This window comes from Budorcas taxicolor, chromosome 18 (assembly GCF_023091745.1).
Source record: "Budorcas taxicolor isolate Tak-1 chromosome 18, Takin1.1, whole genome shotgun sequence".
Taxonomy (NCBI): Eukaryota; Metazoa; Chordata; class Mammalia; order Artiodactyla; family Bovidae; genus Budorcas; species Budorcas taxicolor.
The window spans coordinates 6,344,928-6,367,958 of NC_068927.1; the positions used below are offsets into that span (position 1 = coordinate 6,344,928).

Sequence of the window (23,031 nt, forward strand, 5' to 3'; positions counted from 1 at the left end):
ACACTGGACACAGTGGTGTATTTAAAAACAGCCCCACCCTCCAAGAGCTTATGGTATAGACAGTAAAAACAGAGACATTCCATCTTGACTTCATAAGTGCTCAAAAAAAGAACTAGCAAGGATGGGAGAGAGAGGAGTGAGTGACTCTTGGTTATCTTCAAGTGAGGGTCTGGGGAATCTGAAGGGTTACTCCAACATGGACAGACAGACGAGCTAAATCAGGAAGAAAGAGGAGACCGGGACAAGCCCATCCAATCACAACGTCACTTTCAAGTTCACGGCACAATATGTCTTTATACATGAAATTTCAGACAATACACCCCCGCCTTTCCCCCCACATGCGCTGTACTCTCTCTTCTCTGCATTTGTTGAGAATTTCCCTGATCCCCAGGCACTGTTGCGAAAAGTGTGGTCTATGGACCAGCAGCTTCAGCCTCACCAGCATGCTGGTTAGAATTGTGGACTCTCAGGTCTCTCCCCAGACCTGCTGACTCAGAATTTCTGTAGCTCCCTGGGTGGTCTGTCTGCCCGGTAACCCTTGAGAAGCACTGCCACAGGCCAGCAGGGCTTCCCAGGTGGTCCTAGTGGTGAAGAACCCGCCTGCCGATGCAGGAGACATAAGAGCCGCGGGTTCGATCCCTGGGTCGGGAAGATCCCCTGGAGGAGGGCGTGGCAACCCACTCCAGTATTCTTGCCTGGAGAATCCCATGGACAGAGGAGCCTGGTGGGCTGCAGTCCATGGGGTTGCAAAGAGTCAGACACGACTGAAGCGACTTAGCACGAATGCACACATGCATAACACAGGCCAGGAGCTCTTAAACCCTGTTGAACGTAGGAATGCCTGCAGATCTTAAATATGTGCCCACACACATACCAGGTCACTCACTCCCAGGCGGAATGTCATCCTATCAAAGAGCGACTCTCTTGTGATTCACACATCAGAATTGTTTAAACTGCCTCCCAACGTACAAACGAGTTTATGACCTAGGTCCTACCTTCCTCAGGTGCAAAACAGAGAGAAATTTTCCTGCCCAGACCACCTAATAAGGGGAGATAAAGTAACCACTGCAGAAACCCTTTACACACTTTCAATCCCAGTTTAGATGACTGATGATGATGAATGATTGAATTAACCCACATTCACTGAGCGCCAGCGAGGTGCTACGCACTTGGGTAAGGGCTAACATGCACCTGTGCAGGAAATACACACGCACACCCACGCAGAGCATGCGGCCTACTGGGGAGTCAGACGTAAATATTCAAGTATTTAACGGGGTGCTGGGGTGAGGGCAGGGTACCAAGGGAACAGAGAGAGGTGTGGGGGGCATCACCAGGGGTGTCCCCAGGCCGTACTGTAACCCTCTGTTAGGATCCAGTTTCTCCCTCCTAAAAGGAGCCCCAGCATGTGTGTGTGATCCTGATTTTCCTTGCAGTTTAGGAGTCTGCTGCCTTCTTAAAGACTGTCTCGAGGGGACTTCCCTGGTGGTCCAGCGGCTAAGAGTCTGTACTTCCACTGCAGGGGGCAGAGGCTCGATCCCCGGTCGGAGACTAAGATCCCACCTGCCATGCAGTGCTGCCAAAAAATGAAAAACATCCCCAAACAATACAAAACAAACCCCGCCAACAAAGAACAAAGACCGCCTTATGGTCTGTTGTGCCAGCACGTCGCTTTCCTTTGTTCAGCAGATACACGCTGAGTATCTAACTCATAGCCCAGATCCAGGCCTTGGCACGAAGAGAAGAGGCAGAAAGTCAGGACACAGTCCACATTCATGCTCTCGAGGAGATGATGGGGCAATTAATCGGCAACAAAAATTTGAGGAGGTAAAATCTCACGACCCCAGAAATCCTGCCCCCCCACTGTACCTTCACTCAGGATGGATCTGAGCGCAGTTAGCCCTCTCTGCCCAGCCCAGTGCCAAGCTGCAGACACGCTCATCCCTCATTTGAGCACTCTATCACGTCTTCCAAATGCCCCTCGTCTTCTCCACTATGGTCCCCCAACACCGGCCAGCATCCTCAGCCAAGAGCATCAGCTCACCTCACAGGTGCTGACATCCATCTCAGATCTGATTCCCTTTCCCCAGGTCACAGACCCCTCCATCATCTGCCCCCTCTGGAGCCTGGCAGCTTGGTCTGCCCTCCTCTCCTTCCTACCGTTCTGAACAGGACACTTCTGTGACTTCTTGAATCAGCAAATGCTTTCACCTGAAGGGGTGAAAGCAGCATTTGCCACCCCCAAATGCACCTCCTGGGCATAAGGATTAGCCTGAGCTGGTTAAACAGCAGACACCAGAGGAGCTCTGGGCAGTTAGCAGATGGGAGCCCTTTTCTGAGAGCATGTCCCTTCAAAGGGAAATCTCCATGTGTCGGGCCGGGGTGGGGGCTCCCTCTTCTACCAGGAAGGAGAGGGTGACTGCGACTCCAGAAACTTTTATCTGCTGAGAAGTTTCCGCTTTAAATGTGTGTAACAACCATACCCTCACTTACTGGGCTTTGCCAGGCTCACGTAACTGCCACCCACCCTGTTCTTTCTTTGGTCTTTAGGTATTTAAGGGGGGATGGTTTGGGTCTTCTGGGGGAATTATTCAGCTTTCCTGGGTCTCTCATGTACACAGGAGGTATGTGAAGTGAAGTGTTGGCTGCTCAGCCGTGTCTGATGCTTTACGACCCATGGACTGTAGCCCACCAGACTCCTCTGTCCATGGGATTCTCCAGGCAAATACTGGAGTGGGTTGCCATGCCCTTCTCCAGGGGATCTTCCCAACCCAGGGATCAAACATGGGTCTCCTGCATTGCAGGCAGATTCTTTACTGTCTGAGCTACCAGGGAAGCCTATATACATGCTATTAAACATCTATCTGCTTTTTTCCTATTAATCTGTCCTTTATTACAATGAGGGTGGGGGGGGGGTTGTTGGTCACAACCAAGAACCTAGAGGGGTAAAGGGAAAATTCTTTTCATTGTCTACATACTCTTAGTCAATTTTGCACATCCTTTTCCTTTGCCCGGCCACCTTCTTCCCCCAGAGACTCACAGGTGTGGCCTTCTGGTGCTTTTTGCTTTTGTCGCAGATTAAACAACTTCTTCCCAGAGAGACAGGAGTCAGCACCCTACTGAAAACTACCCTTCCCCATTTCCAGCTACGGTTTATGTGCTGTGCATCCATCTTCGATGAAGGAAACAAAGAAGACACAACCTTCCTATCACCTCTGACAGAGTTTTAACATCCACATTGTATCTGGGCATTCCTGGTGTACGCCACAAATCATCAGTCAATAAATAAATGGCTATCAGGCCACAGACGTGTGGAATAAGTGAACAAGTGACCTGAAAAATCTCAGAATGGAGCGGATGCTGAAGCTGGGCATGCCAATATCCTCCTCCCTTTCCAGTCAGGGAAACCAGAGCTAGGAAGTGACATGCTCAAATTCATAAACACCATGAACTCTTTCTCTATTGCAAATGTTGTAAGCACACTGATTATGGGTTTCCCAGAGAAAGAGAACCAGGCGTGGCTTTCTTGACATAAGGGAACCCATTTTGGCCTAAGGCATTTTGTGATCTAAGCCCAGTCACCATGCTTGCCCTTGAACAGGTCTTGGTAGTCAATGACCTTACAGGAATCAAGAAAGGCAGACGGCCAAACAATACTGCAGTGACAAAGCAGGCTCTTAGTTCCTCCTTAAGGGGTATGGATAACCTTTATCTTTGAGGTCCATGGGATTGAAGGCCCCCACCCAGGTGCAGGATGGAATGGTGACGTTGGCCCTCTTGACTTCAATCAACTAAAGCATGGACCTTGGCCTCAGTGCTACACTAAATTCTTCTCTGCCCAAGCTCCCTCATGAATATGCATGTACCATTAGCTTCAAATTCTCCAGTTTTGCTGTTCAGGGAAAGATCCCTGCGGAGAAGGCAATGGCACCCCACTCCAGTACTCTTGCCTGGAAAATCCCACGGATGGAGGAGCCTGGTAGGCTGCAGTCCATGGGGTCGCACAGTCGGACACGACTGAAGGAACTTAGCAGCAGCAGCAACAACAAAATCCCTGATGCTTTGGGAAAGACCCCTAGTGTGCTCCTTACTTGCTGCAAATAATAATAAATCCTTCCTTCTCCCCATCTTCTCCCAACATGGCTGGGACTATTGGCTGGATATCCACCAAGAGGCAAACCCAGTTTTGGGGGAACAATGTGAAGCCAGGAGCCCCCCACCCCTGGAACGCCTATTTAAACCTCAAGGCCACCTATGGGGCATTCAGCTGGAAGTCCAGGTAGAATTCAGGCCCCCTTTCTGAGCAGGGCCCTCACATCTAAGCCCCGGCACCCAGTGCCCTCACCTCTCCAAAGTGCGTGAAGACAAAAGACCCCATTTACAGCCCAGACGACAGAGTGAACAGTTAAAAGAGGAAAAAAAACATAGTGAACTATCCATGAAGGCCCTCCAGCCTTACTAACTTCCTGACTTGGTTCAACTCATATCAAAGGCTTAAGCCACTCAACTGCCTTAACTGGAGGAACCGGTTTGGAAGCTTTCTCTTTACTCTGTATTTCTTGAGAACTGTGGGCATCTCAAATGTAGAGTGACCTCTAAGAAAGCAATTTAAAAAAAAAATAGCCTCTTATATTGGGACCAACACAGCCCTCCATATTTAATCCAGTTTTGGGCGGCAAGGACAGAACTCCAGAGTGATTCTTTACAACAAAACAAGGATTTTACAGGGCTGCATGTTAAGGAAGACAAATATTCCTTTTTGGGAGTTTAGTCTCATGGAAAATAATGGAGTCTAACCAAAAATACTTTTTATGGTTTAAAACATAAACCTAGTACCTCGAAGAGGAGCCACCTATTTAACTATAGAATGTGTGAAGCATTTTGAGTGACTGAACACATGTGATGTTTTTGATGAAATGTGGCCTGGAAGACAAGACCTCTGCTCCCAACAGGCTTCCAATTAAATGGGCAAAGCAGGGGTGAAACGGGAAGATCACAGGCAAACATTCCGTCATGTCGAGTGTGGAGGGAAAAAAAGCAGGACTCTATGAGTGAGAGTCGCTCAGTCGTGTCCGACTCTTTGCAACCCCATGGACTATACAGTCCATGGAATTCTCCAGGCCAGAATACTGCAGCGGGTAGCCTTTCCCCTCTCCAGGGGATCTTCCCAACCCAGGGATTGAGCTCAGGGCTCTCGCATTGCAGGTGGATTCTTTACCTGCTGAGTGACAAGGAAAGTCCATGATTCTATGGGAGAGAGAAGATCAAAGAGTGAGCGGAGAGGAGAGACTGATTTTGGAAGTTAAAAAAAATTTTTTTAATTGAAATACAGTTGATTTACAATATTTTGGGTGCAGAGCAAAGTGACTGAGTAATATACATATGCATACACACACACACACACACACACACACACACACACATGCACATATGTATGTGTGTGTGTTCAGTTGCTCAGTCACGTCCAACACTTTGTGACCCTATGGACTGTAGCCTGCCAGACTCCTCTGTCTATGGAATTTCCCAGGCAAGAATGCTGCAGTGGGTGGGTGTTCAGTCCTTGGAGGAGGCATGACAACCCACTCCAGTACTTTTGCCTGGAGAATCCTGTGGACAGAGGAGCCTGGCGGACTCCAGTCCACAGGGTCGCAAAGAGTCGGGCAGGACTGAAGTGAAAGCATGCGCCCACAGTAAATGCGAACACAAAAAAAGAGAGTCATGGCTTTTAAAAAAGAAAATTAGAGACTCAAGAGGATATGAGGAATAGAAAGACAGACTCCAGGTGAAAAGCTGTGGATCCGTTTCCGGTCCCATGGCCAGAGATGAGGCAAAGTCTGATGACACGATGCTGAAAGCATATGGACCCTAATAACTTCCTCAGTTCTCTACAAAGTGCGTCATTCTAAGAAACTGAAATAGAACTTTCTGCCATCTGCATCTACACACGCAGAGCTGGTTTAACAGACAGCTGGGACAGGCCCTCACATGTGGACACATTTTGAAAAAAGAATGTGTGTTCAGGACTCCACATTACTGTCAAAGGGGGAAAAAAATCTCCTATACTTTGGGACAAAAAAAACCCCAAAATAGTTATGTCAACAAAAATCTATCATTTCTCATCCATTCGTTGATATTAATATGATCATCAGCAGGACTCCAATACAAATACAACGTGGAAGGGGATTTATGCTTTCCAGATTTGTATCCACAGCAATCTTTCTTCAGAAATCTGTAAAGCCCAGTCCATCAACATTTAATCAGATACCACCAACACCCTCACATTGCTCACAGCCTGGAGACAGAGGGGTACGAAGCTAACAAGAGCGCCGACACACAGTATTTTCAACCCGGTGAAGTGCCCTTTCCAGCTGTTATCTCCTGAGGAAGTGTACACACCTCTCAAGAACAAACCCCTCATTTCCCAAGTCCCAGATTTGTACAAGGAGAGTAAGAGCATCTCCCTTGGCAGGTTTTCAGAGAATTAACTGAGTTAATACTTTTAAAGTGCTAAAAGCAGTGCCTGGCACAGAAAACACTCCAAGTGTGTTTACTGTTGCAATGATTATATTTGATCAGATGAGGGAAGAGAGCCTTTTTCTAAGTGTGTATTATAACTGTCCCCTACAATTGGACCTGCAGTTCTGGGAAGTGCTATCAGTGTTCTGTTATTGATGAAAACAATGAAAGGATGAAATGCACACATGCTCAAAGACGCGCTCAGTTTGAGTGAGTAGTCACGATCTGCGTTTCAACATTTATACATTAATCCAAGTGGTTTAATCACGATCAGTGATACTCTCCCCGCCAGCCCATCGTCCTTTCTGGCCCCGTCTGGAGGACCATTTCACCGTTTTCTGCACACCAGACGCTCTGCAAAGCACTCTACCTGCAAAATCTCACCGCACTCCCATGACAGTTCTGTCTGATGGGTGCTTTACCTCTCGTATTCCAGGGCCGCCCGAGCGCTCAACCCTTCCTCAGTCTTAAACACTCATCCTATTTGTGGCCGTTTAGTTGTTTCAGTCGTGTCCGACTCTTTGCAACTCTAGGGACTGTAGGCCGCCAGGCTGCTCTGCCCATGGGGTTTTCCAGGCAAGAGCACTGGACTGGGTTGCCATGTGCTCCTGCAGGGGATCTTTATGACCCAGGGATTGAAGCCATGCCTCCTGCATTGGCAGGAGGTTTTACTTCCCACAGAGTCACCAAGGAAGCACACACATCCTATTAGGAGTCAGGGAAAGTTCCAGAAACACTGAATTGAAATGTACTGAGAGTACAACTTAAATGTTCACACACACACACACACACACACACACACACAGGTAAACAGGTAAAGTGATGGGCATATAATCTTAATGGGGGGAACGACTACAGCACAGCCATGGATGTCAGGGTATGCAGCGCTCAACTCTTTGGGAGAGGTATACACAGATTGATAAGGAAAAGAAACCGTATCTTCCCAGCCCTTCAGACAGCTAATTGTGCTCAGTCGTGTCTAACTCTGTGACCTTTTGGACTGTAGCCTGCCAGGCTCCTCCATCGATGGGGATTTTCGAGCAAGAATACTGGATTGGGTTGCCACTTCCTCCTCCAGAGGATCTTCCTAACCCAGGAATCAAGCCCATGTCTCCTTCACCTCCTGCCCTGCAGGCGGATTCTTTACCCCTGAGCCACCGGGCAAGCCTATACATTGACAAGCGACAGGAAGGACAGATGACGAAGCCGCATGGCCCTTACAAGCGGTCAAGAAGATCAAGGCAGGAGCCATCTGACAGCCTCGCGTCATGGGACCCTCTGTCCCAGGCCACCCTCAAGAATCAGATCATCTCAAAGGAAGCTTAAGGAAGCATGCCATTTGGCAAGCATGGGACCGCTGTAACGGCTGTTGGGGAATTGTGAGGGCCCAAGTGGAGAGAGCTGGCACGTCTGGGTTTCATAGAAACCAGACTTGCTGCAAACTTCACATGGGACCATGCGGCCAGCCCTTCCCCCACATCATCAGAGGCTTCGGTGCTGTGTCTGCTGGTAACAGTCCTCCTCCTTCACACATCGCGTCAGCATCCTCTGGAAGATGGGGGAGGAGAGTAGGCTAAATGTCTGGGAGGAGATGCTCAGAACTAACACCCAACTTGTGTTTTTAATGGCAATTTCAGAATCGAAATCTGTGTTCCCAAGCTCAATACTCCATCTTCTTCGAACAGCACCCTACCGACATTCACATTTCTGTCGCAATTCTCACAACACTGACCTTAGCACTCCAGCTCAGTCCTGTTTCACCCCAGGTGGAGAGCTAAAGCAGCAGTCTCCTATTTCACCACGCTGTTGGCAATCCCCACCCTCTTCTGCTCTGAACACACTTTTCTCAAGCATCAGTTTGAAGAGGTTCACATTCAAGCTGTTATCACAAGATAAGTGCCGGAACAAGGAATGTGGGATTCATACCACTTTAGTCTAATCCACTCTAAAGACCAAAGATGGACGGGTCATGGTGGAGAGGTCTGACAAAACGTGGTCCACTGGCGAAGGGAACGGCAAACCACTTCAGTATTCTTGCCTGGAGAACCCCATGAACAGTATGAAAAGGCAAAAAGATAGGACACTGAAAGATGAACTCCCCAGGTTGGTAGGTGCCCAATATGCTACTGGAGATCAGTGGAGAAATAACCAGAAAGAATGAAGGGATGGAGCTAAAGCAAAACAACACCCGGTTGTGGATGTGACTGGTGATGGAAGTAAAGTCCGATGCTGTAAAGAGCAATATTGCATAGGAACCTGGAATGTTAGGTCCATGAATCAAGGCAAATTGAAGTGGTCAAACAGGAGATGGCAAGAGTGAACGTTGACATTCTAGGAATCAGCAAACTAAAATGAACTGGAATGGGGGAATTTAACTCAGATGACCATTATATCTACTACTGTGGGCAGGAATCCCTTAGAAGAAATGGAGTAGCCATCATGGTCAACAAAAGAGTCCAAAATGCAGTACTTGGATGCAATTTCAAAAATGAAAGAATGATCTCTGTTCGTTTCCAAGGCAAACCAAGGTAATCCAAGTCTATGCCCCAACTAGTAATGCTGAAGAAGCTGAAATTGAACAGTTCTATGAAGACCTGAGTTACAGAAAAACATCTATTTCTGCTTTATTGACTATGCCAAAGCCTTTGACTGTGTGGATCACAATAAACTGTGGAAAATTCTGAGAGAGATGGGAATACCAGACCACCTGACCTGCCTCTTGAGACATCTGTATGCAGGTCAGGAAGCAACAGTTAGAACTGGACATGGAACAACAGACTGGTTCCAAATAGGAAAAGGAGTACATCAAGGCTGTATATTGTCACCCTGCTTATTTAACTTCTATGCAGAGTACATCATAAGAAACGCTGGACTGGAAGAAACACAAGCTGGAATCAAGATTGCCGGGAGAAATATCAATAAGATATTTCAGATATGCAGATGATACCACCCTTATGGCAGAAAGTGAAGAGGAACTAAAGAGCCTCTTGATGAAAGTGAAAGAGGAGAGTGAAAAAGTTGGCTTAAAGCTCAACATTCAGAAAACGAAGGTCATGGCATCCAGTCCCATCACTTGATGGGAAATACATGGGGAAACAGTGGAAACAGTGTCAGACTTTATTTTTTTGGGCTCCAAAATCACTGCAGATGGTGACTGCGGCCATGAAATTAAAAGACGCTTACTCCTTGGAAGAAAAGTTATGACCAACATAGATAGCACATTGAAAAGCAGAGACATTACTTTGCCGACTACGGTCCGTCTAGTCAAGGCTATGGTTTTTCCTGTGGTCATGTATGGATGTGAGAGTTGGACTGTGAAGAAGGCTGAGCGCTGAAGAATTGATGCGTTTGAACTGTGGTGTTGGAGAAGACTCTTGAGAGTCCCTTGGACTGCAAGGAGATCCAACCAGTCCATTCTGAAGGAGTTCTGCCCTGGGATTTCTTTGGAAGGAATGATGCTAAAGCTGAAACTCCAGTATTTTGGCCACCTCATGCAAAGAATTGACTCATTGGAAAAGACTCTGATGGGAGGGATTGAGGGCAGGAGGAGAAGGGGATGACAGAGGATGAGATGGCTGGATGGCATCACGAACTCGATGGACGTGAATCTGAGTGAACTCCAGGAGTTGGTGATGGACAGGGAGGCCTGGTGTGCTGCGATTCATGGGGTCGCAAAGAGTCGGACATGACTGAGTGATTGAAGTGAACTGATGAAGACCTAAAGACCTTCTAGAACTAACACCCAAAAAATATGTCCCTTTCACTATATGGGCCTGGAATGCAAAAGTGGGAAGTCAAGAGATACCTGGAGTAACAGGGAAATTTGGCCTTGGAGTATGGAATGAAGCAGGGCAAAGGCTAAGTTTTGCAAAGAGAACGCACTGGTCATAGCAAACACCCTCTTCCAACAACACAAGAGAAGACTCTACACATGGACGTTACCAGATGGTCAATACCAAAATCAGATTGATTATATTCTTTGCAGCCAAAGATGGAGAAGCTCTATACAGTTAGCAAAAACAAGATTGGGAGCTGACTATGGCTCAAATCATGAACTCCTTATTGCCAAATTCAGACTGAAATTGAAGAAAGTAGGGAAAACCACTAGACCATTCAGGTATGACCTAAATCAAACAAACCCCTTACAATTATACAGTGGACGTGAGAAACAGATTCAAGGGATTAGATCTGATAGACAGACTGCCTGATGAACTATGGACGGAGGTTCATGACATTGTACAGGAGACAGGGATCAAGACCATCCCCAAGAAAAAGAAATGCGCAAAGGCAAATGGCTGTCTGAGGAGGCCTTACAAATAGCTGAGAAAAGAAGAGGAGTGAAAGGCAAAGAAGAAAGGAAAGATATACCCATTTGAATGCAGAGTTCCAAAGAAGAGCAAGAAGAGATAAGAAAGCCTTCCTCAGTGATCGGTGCAAAGAAATAGAGGAAAACAATAGAATGGGAAAGACTAGAGATCTTTTCAAGAAAATTAGAGATACCAAGGGAACATTTCATGCAAAGATGGGCTCAATAAAGGACAGAAGTGGTATGGACCTAACAGAAGCAGAAGATATTAAGAAGAAGGTGGCAAAAATACACAGAAGAACTGTACAAAAAAGAACTTCACAACCCAGATAACCACAATGGTATGATCACTCACCTAGAGCCAGACATCCTGGAATGCGAGGTCAAGTGGGCCTTATGAACAAAGCTAGTAGATGTGATGGAATTCCAGTTAAGCTATTTCAAATAAAAGATGATGCTGTGAAAGCGCTGCACTCAAGATGCTAACAAATTTGGAAAACTCAGCAGTGGCCACAGGACTGGAAAAGGTCCATTTTCATCCCAATCCCAAAGAAAGGCAATGCCAAAGAATGTTCAAACAATTGCACTCATCTCAAACACTAGCAAGGTAACGCTCAAAATTCTCCAAGCCAGGCTTCAACAGTATGTGAACCAAGAACTTCCAGATGTTCAAGCTGGATTTAGAAAAGGCAGAGGAACCAGAAATCAAATTGCCAACATCTGCTGGATCATCAAAAAAGCGAGCGTTCCAGAAAAACATCTTCTGCTTTACTGGCTATGCCAAAGCCTTTGACTGTGTGTATTACAAAAAACTGTGGAAAATTCTTGAAGAGGTGGGAATACCAGACCACCTGACTTGCCTCCTGAGAAATCTGTATGCAGGTCAAGAAGCAACAGTTAGAACTGGACATGGAACAACAGACTGGTTCCAAATCAGGAAAGGAGTATGTCAAGGCTGTATATTGTCACCCTGCTTATTTAACTTCTATGCAGAGTACATCATGAGAAACGCTGGGCTGGATGAAGCACAAGCTGGAATCAAGACTGCATGGAGAAATATCAATAACCTCAGACACCACACTTATGGCAGAAAGTGAAGAAGAACTAAAGAGCCTCTTGATAAAAGTGAAAGAGGAGAGTGAAAAAGTTGGCTTAAAGCTCAACACTCAGAAAACGAAGATCATGGCATCCGGTCCCATCACTTCATGGCAAATAGATGGGGAAACAATGAAACAGTGAGAGACTTTCTTTTTTTGAGGCTCCAAAATCACTGCTGATAGTGACTGCAGCCATGAAATTAAAAGAGCATGCTCCTTGGAAGAAAAGTTATGACCAACCTAGACAGAATATTAAACAGCAGAGACATTACTTTGCCAACAAAGGTCCGTCTAGTCAAAGCTATGGTTTTTCCAGTAGTCACGTATGGATGTGAGAGTTGGACCATAAAGAAAACTGAGCACTGAAGAATTAATGCTTTTCAACTGTGGTGTTTGAGAATCCCTTGGACTCCAAGGAGATCCAACCAGTCTATCCTAAAGGAGATCAGTCCTGAATATTCATTGGAAGGACTGATGCTGAAGCTGAAACTCCAATACTTTGGCCACCTGATGCGAAGAACTGACTCATTAGAAAAGACCCTGATGCTGGGAAAGATTGAAGGTGGGAGGAGAAGGGGACGACAGAGGATGAGATGGTTGGATGGCATCACTGACTCAATGGACATGAGTTTGGGTTAGCTCCGGGAGTTGGTGATGGACAGGGAGGCCTGGAGTGCGGCGGTCTGTGGGGTTGTGAAGCTCAGCCCATGCCTGAGCGACTGAACTGATCTGAACTCTAAAGCCATCGCTCAGTGGCCTGTCTATTCACCTGCCACCCTCTTCTACTGAACTGCAGGTACGATGGCTCCATTGCTCATCCATCAACGAGATAGCCCACCCTTCCCAGGGCTGTGGTGAGTGCTGTCTGGTTTGTTTCAAATGATCTCTTCTCAGCTACTTCACTTTATTTCGTGTTTTTTGCCTAAGGGTGATCTCTTCAAACTCTTCCATAAAGACAAAGCCGACCTTGTCACTCTTCATTTCAGTTTCATTTTTTTGTACAGTCCTGACCCCTACTCGATGGTCTATCATGTAGCTGTCTGTGTATCTGTTTATTGTCTGTTTTTCCTATTAGCTTCCTAAAGCCTAGGTCTTGTCTCTCTCTTGCTAATTTTCATGTGACCAGTGTTTACCACACAACTGTAACAGTGAAAGTGTTAGTCACTCAGTCGTGTCTGACTCTTAGAACCCCATGGACTGTAGCCCACCAGGGTCCTCTGTCCATGGGATTCTCCAGGCACGAATACCGGAGTGGGTTGCCATTTCCTTCTTCAGTGGATCTTCCTGACCCAGGGATCAAACCTGGGTCTCCCACACTGCAGGCAGACTCTTTACCATATGAGCCAGCAGTGCTCAGTAAATACTGGCCCAAAATTTCATCTGGTTTTCCAGTCCAATGTTACCAAAATCTGAATGAACTTTTTGGACAAGCCAATGGTGGCGTTAGTGGTATAGAACCCACCTGCCAATGCAGGAGACATAAGAGACACAGGTTCTGTTCCTCAGCCAGGAAAATCCTCTGGAGGAGGAAATGGCAACCTGCTCCTCTATTCTTGCCTGGAGAATTTCATCGACAGAGGAGCCTGGTAGGCTACAGTCCATGAGACAGCAGAAAGCGGGACAAGACTGAGCGCACACACACGGTATGGAATTGTGGCATTGTGGGACTAAGCAATGAGATAGAAACAAGGCAACATGCTTGGTACTATGAGAGACAAAAAATAACTAAATAAAACAAGCAAGACACTGATGCCTGCACTCAAGGATGTGCGGCTGTAACAGCAGACACATGTCACCGATTACCTAGATGTGTCCTTTTCCTTATTTACCTCCGGGCTCGCCTCTCAAGCAGGCTTCTCACCATCCTGCAAGGAATGAGAGAACACAGAAAATTCTGTGGGAATAGAAAGTCTGGGGACACCACCTCTGAGGATAATATTCCAACTCTTGTATTGGACAGTGAGGGATGGTTGAAGATTCTGAAGGAAAAAGCTCTAAGGACTGATCTGTGGAATAGAAAACTGGCTGGACCCAAGATGTCAGGACTCTTGGCCTCGTGTAACAGCGAAGGAAAAACTGACTTGATCTGTTGTAGTCTGCCTGGCATTATTGTGAAATATCCCAAAAATTTAGATAAGAAGTGAGCCCACATTAGCTGACATCTATCTAGTTTGTCAATTCTCGTTATATACCATCTTTGGCTTTGGATTTCTTTTTCATTTTTTAAAGAGCCTAAATATTATAGCTAGAGGTATTCCGGTATTGAAACCTAAACTCTCAGGATCAATTAAGATGAATATTTTCATATAAGGTTAGTATCCCAGGCTATCAAAAATTTAATTCCTCACTATCTGAATATAATGAATATATTATTGGTATCTTTTGCTACTTAAATTATCACTATCTGAATTTACTTGGTTTCTGAGTTTGGAGAGTAATGCATTTATGTGGTGGTGGTGGTGGTTTACTCACGAAGTCATGGCCGACTCCTGCGGCCCCATGATTGTAGCCCGCCAGGCTCCTCTGTCCATGGGATTCACCAGGCAAGAACACTGGAGCCGGTTGCCATTTCCTTTCCCAGGGGATCTTCCCGACCCAGGAATTGAACCTGGGTTTCCTGCATGGCAGGCAGATTCTTTACCAACTGAGCTATGAGGGAAGCCCAGTGTATTTATGTAGCTGGTGCTTAATACGTGTTTGCTGTAAAACAGTGATTTCCTACAAGGAACACTTGACAGGGGTCTCATGACTCAGCTGGAGCTGTATAAATAACGTCCACTGTATTGCAAGGCAGCGGAGCAACCATTTCTGGAATAAGTGATGCTCCTCCATTCCCAAGGCTGCTGCCTGTTGATACACAGCATCAGGGAGACACATGTTTTTACTTGTTTCTATAGTGGTGATCGTTAATGTCAAGCTCTCCGCCCCACCTTTCCTTGCCTCCCTTGGAACTGACAGCATCCATTTGTTACAAAGACAGCTGGAGCTGGAAGCCATGCCAGTAACCAGCCGTTAGTGACAGTGATGAAGTCTGCCACGTGGCAGCATCCCATTGGACAGCTGCACAGAGGAGCCGGATGATTGACAGGACTTCCCAAGTTCTCCTGGCGGTGGGGTGTAAGAGCCAGGGGTGGACACCATACTGGAAACGCCTGGTCCCAATTTTCCTCCACTATTCATCTTCTCCTTTCCCTCCTCACCCCCTACCTTAAGGTGAAACCAAGGAAAATAATCACAGGATTATGGGATGGTAGCAATCGTGTACTTCATCCTCCTGGATTTACAGGGAAAGGAAATGAGGTCGAGGGAGAACAAAGGGAGTACCCCAGATCTCACCACTTAGGAGCAGCATGTTCTGCTTCTCATCACCTTCACGAAGAGATGAGACTTAAGGGCCCTTCCACATCTGAAAGTCTACTCTTTTGATCAGTTGGTATGACATGCAGGGGGCTTCCCTGGTGGCTCAGCAGTAAAGGATGAGCCTGCCAATGCAGGAGACGTGTGTTTGAACCCTGAGTCGGGAAAGTCCCCTGGAGAAGGAAATGGCCACCCACTCCAGTACTCTTCCCTGGGAAATCCCACGGACAGAGAAGCCTGGCAGGACACAGTCCACAGGCTCACAAACGTGTGGGACATGACTGAGCAACTAAACAACGTGAATGACACGCAGGTAACTTACTGTCGTGCTGAAAACAACTTCTGCATAAGATCGCATAAGCTGGCTGGAGAGCCTGGCACACACGTGAGAGTAAACGTGTTTACTGAGAGTAGTAACAGTTTAGTCGCTAAGTCGCGCCCGACTCTTGTGACCCCATGGACTGTAGCCCACAAGGCTCCTCTGTCCATGGGATTCTCCAGGCAAGAATACTGGAGTGGGTTGCCATTTCCTTCTCCAGGGGATCTTCCCAACCCAGGAATTGAACCTGGGTCTCCTGAACTGCAGGCAGATTCTTTACCAACTGAGCTATGAGGGAAGCCCGTTTTCTGGTGGTGCTAATATCAGAGCCCATTCACAGCCCTGAGATCTGATCTTCAACCTGGCTGAACGCTCAGCTTAACGATGTAGACACCTGTCCCCAACTTAGCCCTTCTAGAGTCTAAATTTCTAGAGTCTGAAAAGCAATCTTCTGGAATACTTTTCCAGTTTATTACAGTCTCCAGCATCCCCACTGTCCCATGTCTCTTGTGACACCAACAGCCTGGCTCCTGCGGGCATCTGGCTTTGTGACCTCTGCCCTAATCCAATTTACACTCAACGTGCAGCTTCTGTAAAGAGTCAGGCCTTGTTTTCCAAGGCGCTTCTTTTTCCTTATTTCATATCTGCCCAGTCCCCTAGCACAATGCTAACTCCCCATACAAACCTATTAAGGAAAACACCTGCTTATAAAGAGTCTGTGTCTGACTCTTTGCGACCCCATGGTCTATACAGTCCATGGAATTCTCCAGGCCAGAATCCTGGAGTGGGTAGCCTTTCCCTTCTCCAGGGGATCTTCCCAACCCAGGGATCGAACCCAGGTCTCCCGCACTGCAGGCGGATTCTTTACCAGCTGAGCCACCAGGGAAGCCTGATAAAGAGTCTATATCAAGGAGAAAAGAAAAAGACCTGGGATTCTGAGTCTGGTCTGGTTACAGAGTTCTGAGTCTTCTCTGGTTTCTGTAACCTTGGACCATTTGCATGACTTACCTTAGTCTTAGTCTCCTCATCTGTAAAATGAGAACAACACAGAATTCTGTTTTTCAGCATTGCCTGGGGTGCCGCTAGGAAACGCCTGGAGGGCACACTGCATGTTGACAGATATCCGTGAAGAGACCAACGCACGGTCCCTGTTCACGCGAGGCAGGTAGGCAAACACGGCCTTCTTAGAAAACTGGAATAGAAGCCGCGTTTATTTCCTCTGTGAGGTCTGGGAGTTTGCAAATACTTGGTGCCTTCATGCAGAAACAAACTACAGAAGCCGGCAACTGGGTAAACATTTCTGCTCTGTGAACCTAACTTGCCTTCCATAGCATCCAAATTCCTACTCTAAACACGTGCTGGGGATGGAGGAGGAAGCCTGGGGCAAAAATAGCAAAGGACTGTTTGCCTTCAGTTAAACGAATGCCCTCCATCCAGATTCAGCTCCAGAGAGACATAAACAAGACAGAATGGAGGGCAAACACATACGCTGTTAGCCCATTAATACAGCCTGGGGATTAGCTGAGTGTGTGCCACGATCCCCAAGCTTTCCTCACGCTCTTGCAGATTCCCTTGGCTCATCCAACCATCATGCAGCTTCTCTCCCTGTTGCAAGCACAAGAGTGGCAGGAAGACAGGAAGTGGTCTTCTCGCCAAAGGCTGGGTCACTTCCATCTACCGTCAGGAGTCACAGATTAGTCTGTCACGGGGCAAGGATCAGTTTACAAAGTTGTCCAGACTGCCAGATGGCACAGGCTGCCCCTGAACTAAGATAAGCTGTATTTCAATAAACCAAGTATGTACGGGCTTCCAGATACCTGATCAGAACAGATAACTAGGTTAGCCGATGCAAGCTATTATGTATAGAATGGATAACAATGCTATATAGTCCTACTGTATAGCACAGGGAACTATATTCAGTATCCTGTGATTAAACCATAGTGGAAAAGAACATGAAAAAGAATATATATGTATGCCTAACTGAATCAGTTCGCCGCATGGCAGAAAGGAACACAACGATGTCATTCAACTACGTGTGCATGCTAAGTCACTTCAGTCGTGTCTGACTCTGTGTGACCCTATGGACTGTAGCCCGCCAGGCTCCTTTGTCTCAGTTTCCCAAGGACAAATGAAGGACACAGACGCTCTGAGCATCACAGACGACAATACAGGGAAACCATCTAGGACAGTGGCTGACGCAGGGAGGGCCTGGCTGGCTCATTTCAGGTGCCGCTTCACTCCTCAAAGTCCTGGGCTTCCCAGTGGGCTGGTTGGTTGTCTTTCCCACTAGCATGGGGGGCAGCAAAGTCGAGGGGCCTTGTATGTTCTCGTCCTGGTTTTCATTCCCTAAGCTTCCCAGCACCAAGAGTATCTGATGTATAAAAGCAAGCTAGGTGTCCACCAACAGATGCATGGATTGAGACAATGTGGTGCACATGTGTACTCAACAAACTCGTGACTATAACAAAAGAGCAGACTCACAGATCTCGAGAACAAATTAGTGCTTACCCGTAGGGAGAGGGCTTCCCTAGTGGCTCAGATAGTGAAGAATCCGCCTGCAATGTGGCAGACCTGGGTTCGATCCCTGGGTTGGGAAGATCCCCTGAAGGGAATGGCTGCCCACTCCAGTATTCTGGCCTGGAGAATTCCAAGGACGGTATAGTCCATGGGGTTGCAAAGAGTCGGACACAATTGAGCGACCTGCACTTTCACTTTCAGTAGGGTGAGGAAAGGAGAGGGGAAATTTAGGGATTTAGAGGTACAAACTATGAGGTACAAAATAAGCTACAAGGATATATTGTATAATGCAGGGAATATCGCCAACATTTTATAATAACCGTAAACAAAATATAACCTTTATACTGTGCATCTATAACATATAATACTGTACAGCAACCATAGTTCAATAAACCAAGAGCAGTGGCGGACACATGGCGGATTATAAGTATCTGTTGGCTGAATGAGTAATGCCCAAAGGATGCTTCTGCAGCACCCACTGATGAAGCTGGCAGGAATCAGCTGAGCAGTCGTTAGGTAGGGAGCCAGGGATATGACTCGGTAATAAATAAAAACAAGCGTGTCCCAAACTTTGTATTAGCTAGTTTCACAAAACGCATGTGAGATTATAGCCTGTATGAGGAGCTGGGCTTTGCTGTGCTACTTTTTTGAGAGGTTGCAGGGTGGGGGTCTGGATAACTCCCCACAGGACAGTGTGTAACGGTCAGATGAAGTCATCAACAAATACTGAGTATTTACAATGGGTGCGATGCTGACTGAGGCCCTGGGGATAAGGAATGAAACAGTACTAGCCTCTGACTCGGGTACTTTTCACCAGGGAGACCAACAGCTAAAAGGACATCCCAAGACAGTCTCCTTCTCCTCACCCGCTATGTCCCCAAGGAGCTTGGAAACCTCTGGAGGGGCACCAACAAACTCTTAAGAGAGGTTTCTAAGAAGGGATTTCTAAGCTTAGCCTTTAATCTTATCGGAGACCAGATGAACAAGGTGGGGGTGGGGGTGGGGTGGATATCCAGGTGAGGGAGCAAAGGTGAAGAGAGAGAGAGGCGAGAGAGACTCGTTTGCCTGCAGCTATTTGACAGGTCATGCATTAAATGGTCCTGCGCTTCAGCATGCCTATGCTTTTGGAAGTGGAAAGGGGCAGACTGTTTCAAGTCCCCAAACAGGAAAAAGCTGGCATATACACACATGTGATTCCAAACAAAAATAACACGATCAAGAAAACTTACATTCAGCTGACACAGAAAAAGCCAGAAATTTACAACTTGCAAAGGGAAAATGTCATTTGGCTCATTAAAGCTAAGGTCTGTGAGCTTTATCCTGAGAAAAAAAATGGAGATTAATTGGGGACTTAATCCTGGGGGGAGTTAATGTGGCTGCGATGCGGAGGGTGGATGGAACGAAGATAGGAATGGAAACAAAGAAACCCAGCAGAGGGTCCTGTCTGGGGTTTTGCAAGAGAAAATGGCAACAGAAATGAAGTTATGGTGGTAAAGACGGCATAAAGCAGACAAGTTAACAATAAGAACAAAAAAGAACGTGGACTTGCCAGGGTTTAATAATTGGGAATGGGTCGTTAAGCAAAGTACTCGTAATTCTTTTGCAGGCAACTGGGTAGATCAGTGGTATAAGGAGCCTTTGGTCTCAAGTTTTTAAGAGTCATTCAGCCCTGCTAACTTCCTACAGACAACCCCTAAAACCCGTCAAATCTATGCTGCTCAATATGGGGACCACGGGCCACATGTGGCTATTTACAAGGTGGCCACCCTTAAAGTCTTTACTGAATTTGTTACAATATTGTTTCTGCTTTACGTGTTTGGTTTTTTGGTCTCAAGGCATGTGGGATCCTAGCTCCCCAACCAGGGATCGAACCCGCACGCCCCGCATTAGAAGGGGAAGTCCTAACCACTGGCCCACCAGGGAAGCCCCAGCTATTTAAACTGAATTCATTAACATGAAACAGAAGCGCAGTTCCTCAGTCCCGCCAGCACACTCTAAGTGCTCACTGATCACATGCAGAGCGGCTATGGTCTCGGAGAGCCCAGGAAGATGTTGGACACACCACGCCACCATCCTTACGTTAGCATTATCCAGTAAATTTTCCTTAATCCCACACATTTATATTTTGTTTTCCTTTTTAATCTAAAAGATGTCAAGCGACTTCTAAAGACAAGAATCTCTATCTACCTACCTGCATAAATTAAATGCCACCGCATAAGTGCATTTGGAAGAGAATGGTGGCAAGATTAGGCACCAACCCACAGTGAAGACTAGCACAGGCTTGCTCCAAACAAGCTGGGACCTGTAACATCAAACAACGAGTCATTCTTTGGGTGTTCCTGATAAAGTACCAACAGCCCAGGGAAGGGAGAAGAGCGGGAGAAGACTCTGTCAATATCCCTTGTAATACCTGCAAAGAGCCTTATGGACAACGTACAACCTGCTGGGGTTAGAAATAACACGAGTTACAGCGTCTGAAAACAGTAACAAAAACTACGACAACTGTATTTGATTTCAAGTTGCACAGAAAGTGAAAGTACTGTTTTCCTCCTGCAGAGGAACAGCCAAAGGGACCCAGGACTTCATTTCAGATCAGCTGACAGCTCAACCCTCTTGGGCTTCCAAAGAGCCTCACGAAGAGGTCAGTCCACATCGCTGGAGAAAGTGGCTTGGGGAACTGGACAAAGGTGGCTTCACTTTGAAAAATGTAAATTCACACTGCTGCTAACTAAGGAAATAGTTCCACTGAGTACCTACGTTCATGGAGACTTTACTCCCAGGAAAGCAGTCCCTTCTACGTGAAGGATACTCAGTCATGCTAGAGTGCACGCACACATGCTAAGTCACTTCAGTCGTGTCTGACTTTTTGTGACCCTACGGACCGTAGCCTGCCATGGGATTCTCCAGGCAGCAATACTGGAGTGGGTTGCATGCCATCCTCCAGGGAATCTTCCTGACCCAGGGATCAAACCCACATCTCTTGCACCTCCTGCACTGGCAGGCAGGTTCTTTACCACTAGCGCCACCTGGGAAGCCCATTGTGGGACAGCAAATCAAACAAAACATGAGAAGCACTTAGTCGAATTGCTGATTGCATACCAAACGCCAGGCCCAGCTGGTAATGTTACAGGAAAGGAGACGATCAAGGTCAAAACTCAAACGTTTTCTACTCGGAACACTTGGGTGGTTCCTGTTCGGCTCAGAGCAAAGGTCAAGGTACTCATCACAGCCTACGTGGGGGTGTCATGCTAATTCCATGATTTTCGTGATTCTTCTTTGACTGCATTTCCTAATGCTTGCCCTTCACTAACTGACCACCTGCCACTATACTAGCCTGATGGCTGACCCTGAAATATACAAAGTATAATGTTCCTGTCTAGGTCCTTTGTAAATCCTGTTTATTCTGCCAAAAACACTCTTCCCAACTTGGCGTACACCCTCATTTCCTTCCTGCTCACCTCAGTGTCAGCAAGACCTTCCCTGACCCCCGTGAATGAACTTCCTGCCCCACCCCTTCCCCACAGCCATCCCTCACCTTTACTTTCCTTCCTAACACTTGACCTGCTGCTAGATTATCAGTGCATTTACTTAGGGTCCATTTCCTCCCACTAGAGTTTAGGCTCCAGCGGGGAGAAATCAGCATTGGGAAAGCCCTTAGGCATACTTAGAACCATTCTAGAGAAATGTCACGGACAGCCTTATGATTCCTACCACTGTTACTACAAGTACCAAGGCCAGCAGAAGTTCCTTTTATGTGGATGAAGCATTTATCACAATGCGCTAGGGGCAGGGTGCCAAGCTGCTTAATCTCATTTACTTCTCCTAACAGCACTCTTGGGTGGGAAGAATACCATTAATATTTTGTAGATGAGAAAGCCGAGCCTCAGAAAAAGTTTAGCCACTTGCCCAGGGCCACCCAGCTGGTAGGGGAAGGCAGGCTTTTCACTAGCCATTGGACCCCCAAGCTTGAGCACTAAACCACAATAATCTAGAACTTTCCACCACACTCCGTCCAAGTTTTACATGGAATCAGCGAGTTTTTAATCTCTAGACATCCCCATTGGGTAAATAAAGCTCCTGCCACTGGACAACAAGAGAAGCCAAGAGGTTAATCGACATTCTGTGTTTGCCATAAAGAGAAATTTGAAATATCAGCAGAAAAAAAAACCCCATATCAATATGGCTTCAAACTGCTGCAAATTAAAAACAGATCACCGCCTTTCTACAAAAATATGACTACACTTCAGCATAAAGTCATTTAAAAATAACTATTTCCAGACACCATATGGATTATGGACCAGTTTCACATTATTAGTGTAATTTTTGAAGGAAGTTGTTATCAGAACCGCAGGGTTGAAAAATCATTTTTGACTAAAACCGCAGGAACTATTCAAAGGGAAAAGTCTTAATGGGAAAACAAATGTTGAAGGCAAGGCAACAGGTTGAGAGAAAGCCTGCAAAGTGCAAGTTCTAAATTCCAGTGCACAGGGGAAAGCTGGATTCCGAGGAAGTGTGTCAGAAGCGGGGACTGGTTTATTTTGTAAACCAAAGTCAAAGACCAGGTGAATTCCAAAACCATTATTGTGTTCAGAGAGTTCATATTAAAGGACACCCCCAGCTTTGCTCGCTAAGCCTGTGCCGATCTGCACTGCTTTTAAAATGCTCACATTATGCCAAATCTAATACTATTATTTCCATCAGCAGAGAAGAGAAGAGAAAGTCATTTTCAAATCTGTAAGAAGAAAACCTGTCTGTGTGGAAAGAAAGAACTCTGTGCACTTATCTATTCTGACACACTGTTGCGGCTTAGTCGTCAAGTTGTGTATGACTCTTTGTGACCCCACGGACAGTAGCCCACCAGGTTCCTCCATCCATGGGATTTCCCAGGCAAGAATACTGGAGTGGGTTGCCATTTCCTTCTC

At 46.6% G+C, this 23,031-nt stretch overlaps 1 protein-coding gene across 1 annotated transcript in view; it reads right to left on the reverse strand.

Annotated features, from left to right (window-relative positions):
* ADAMTS18 (ADAM metallopeptidase with thrombospondin type 1 motif 18) overlaps positions 1 to 23,031 on the reverse strand; it is a 150,253-nt gene that overhangs the window by 77,719 nt on the left and 49,503 nt on the right. The window lies entirely within an intron of this gene.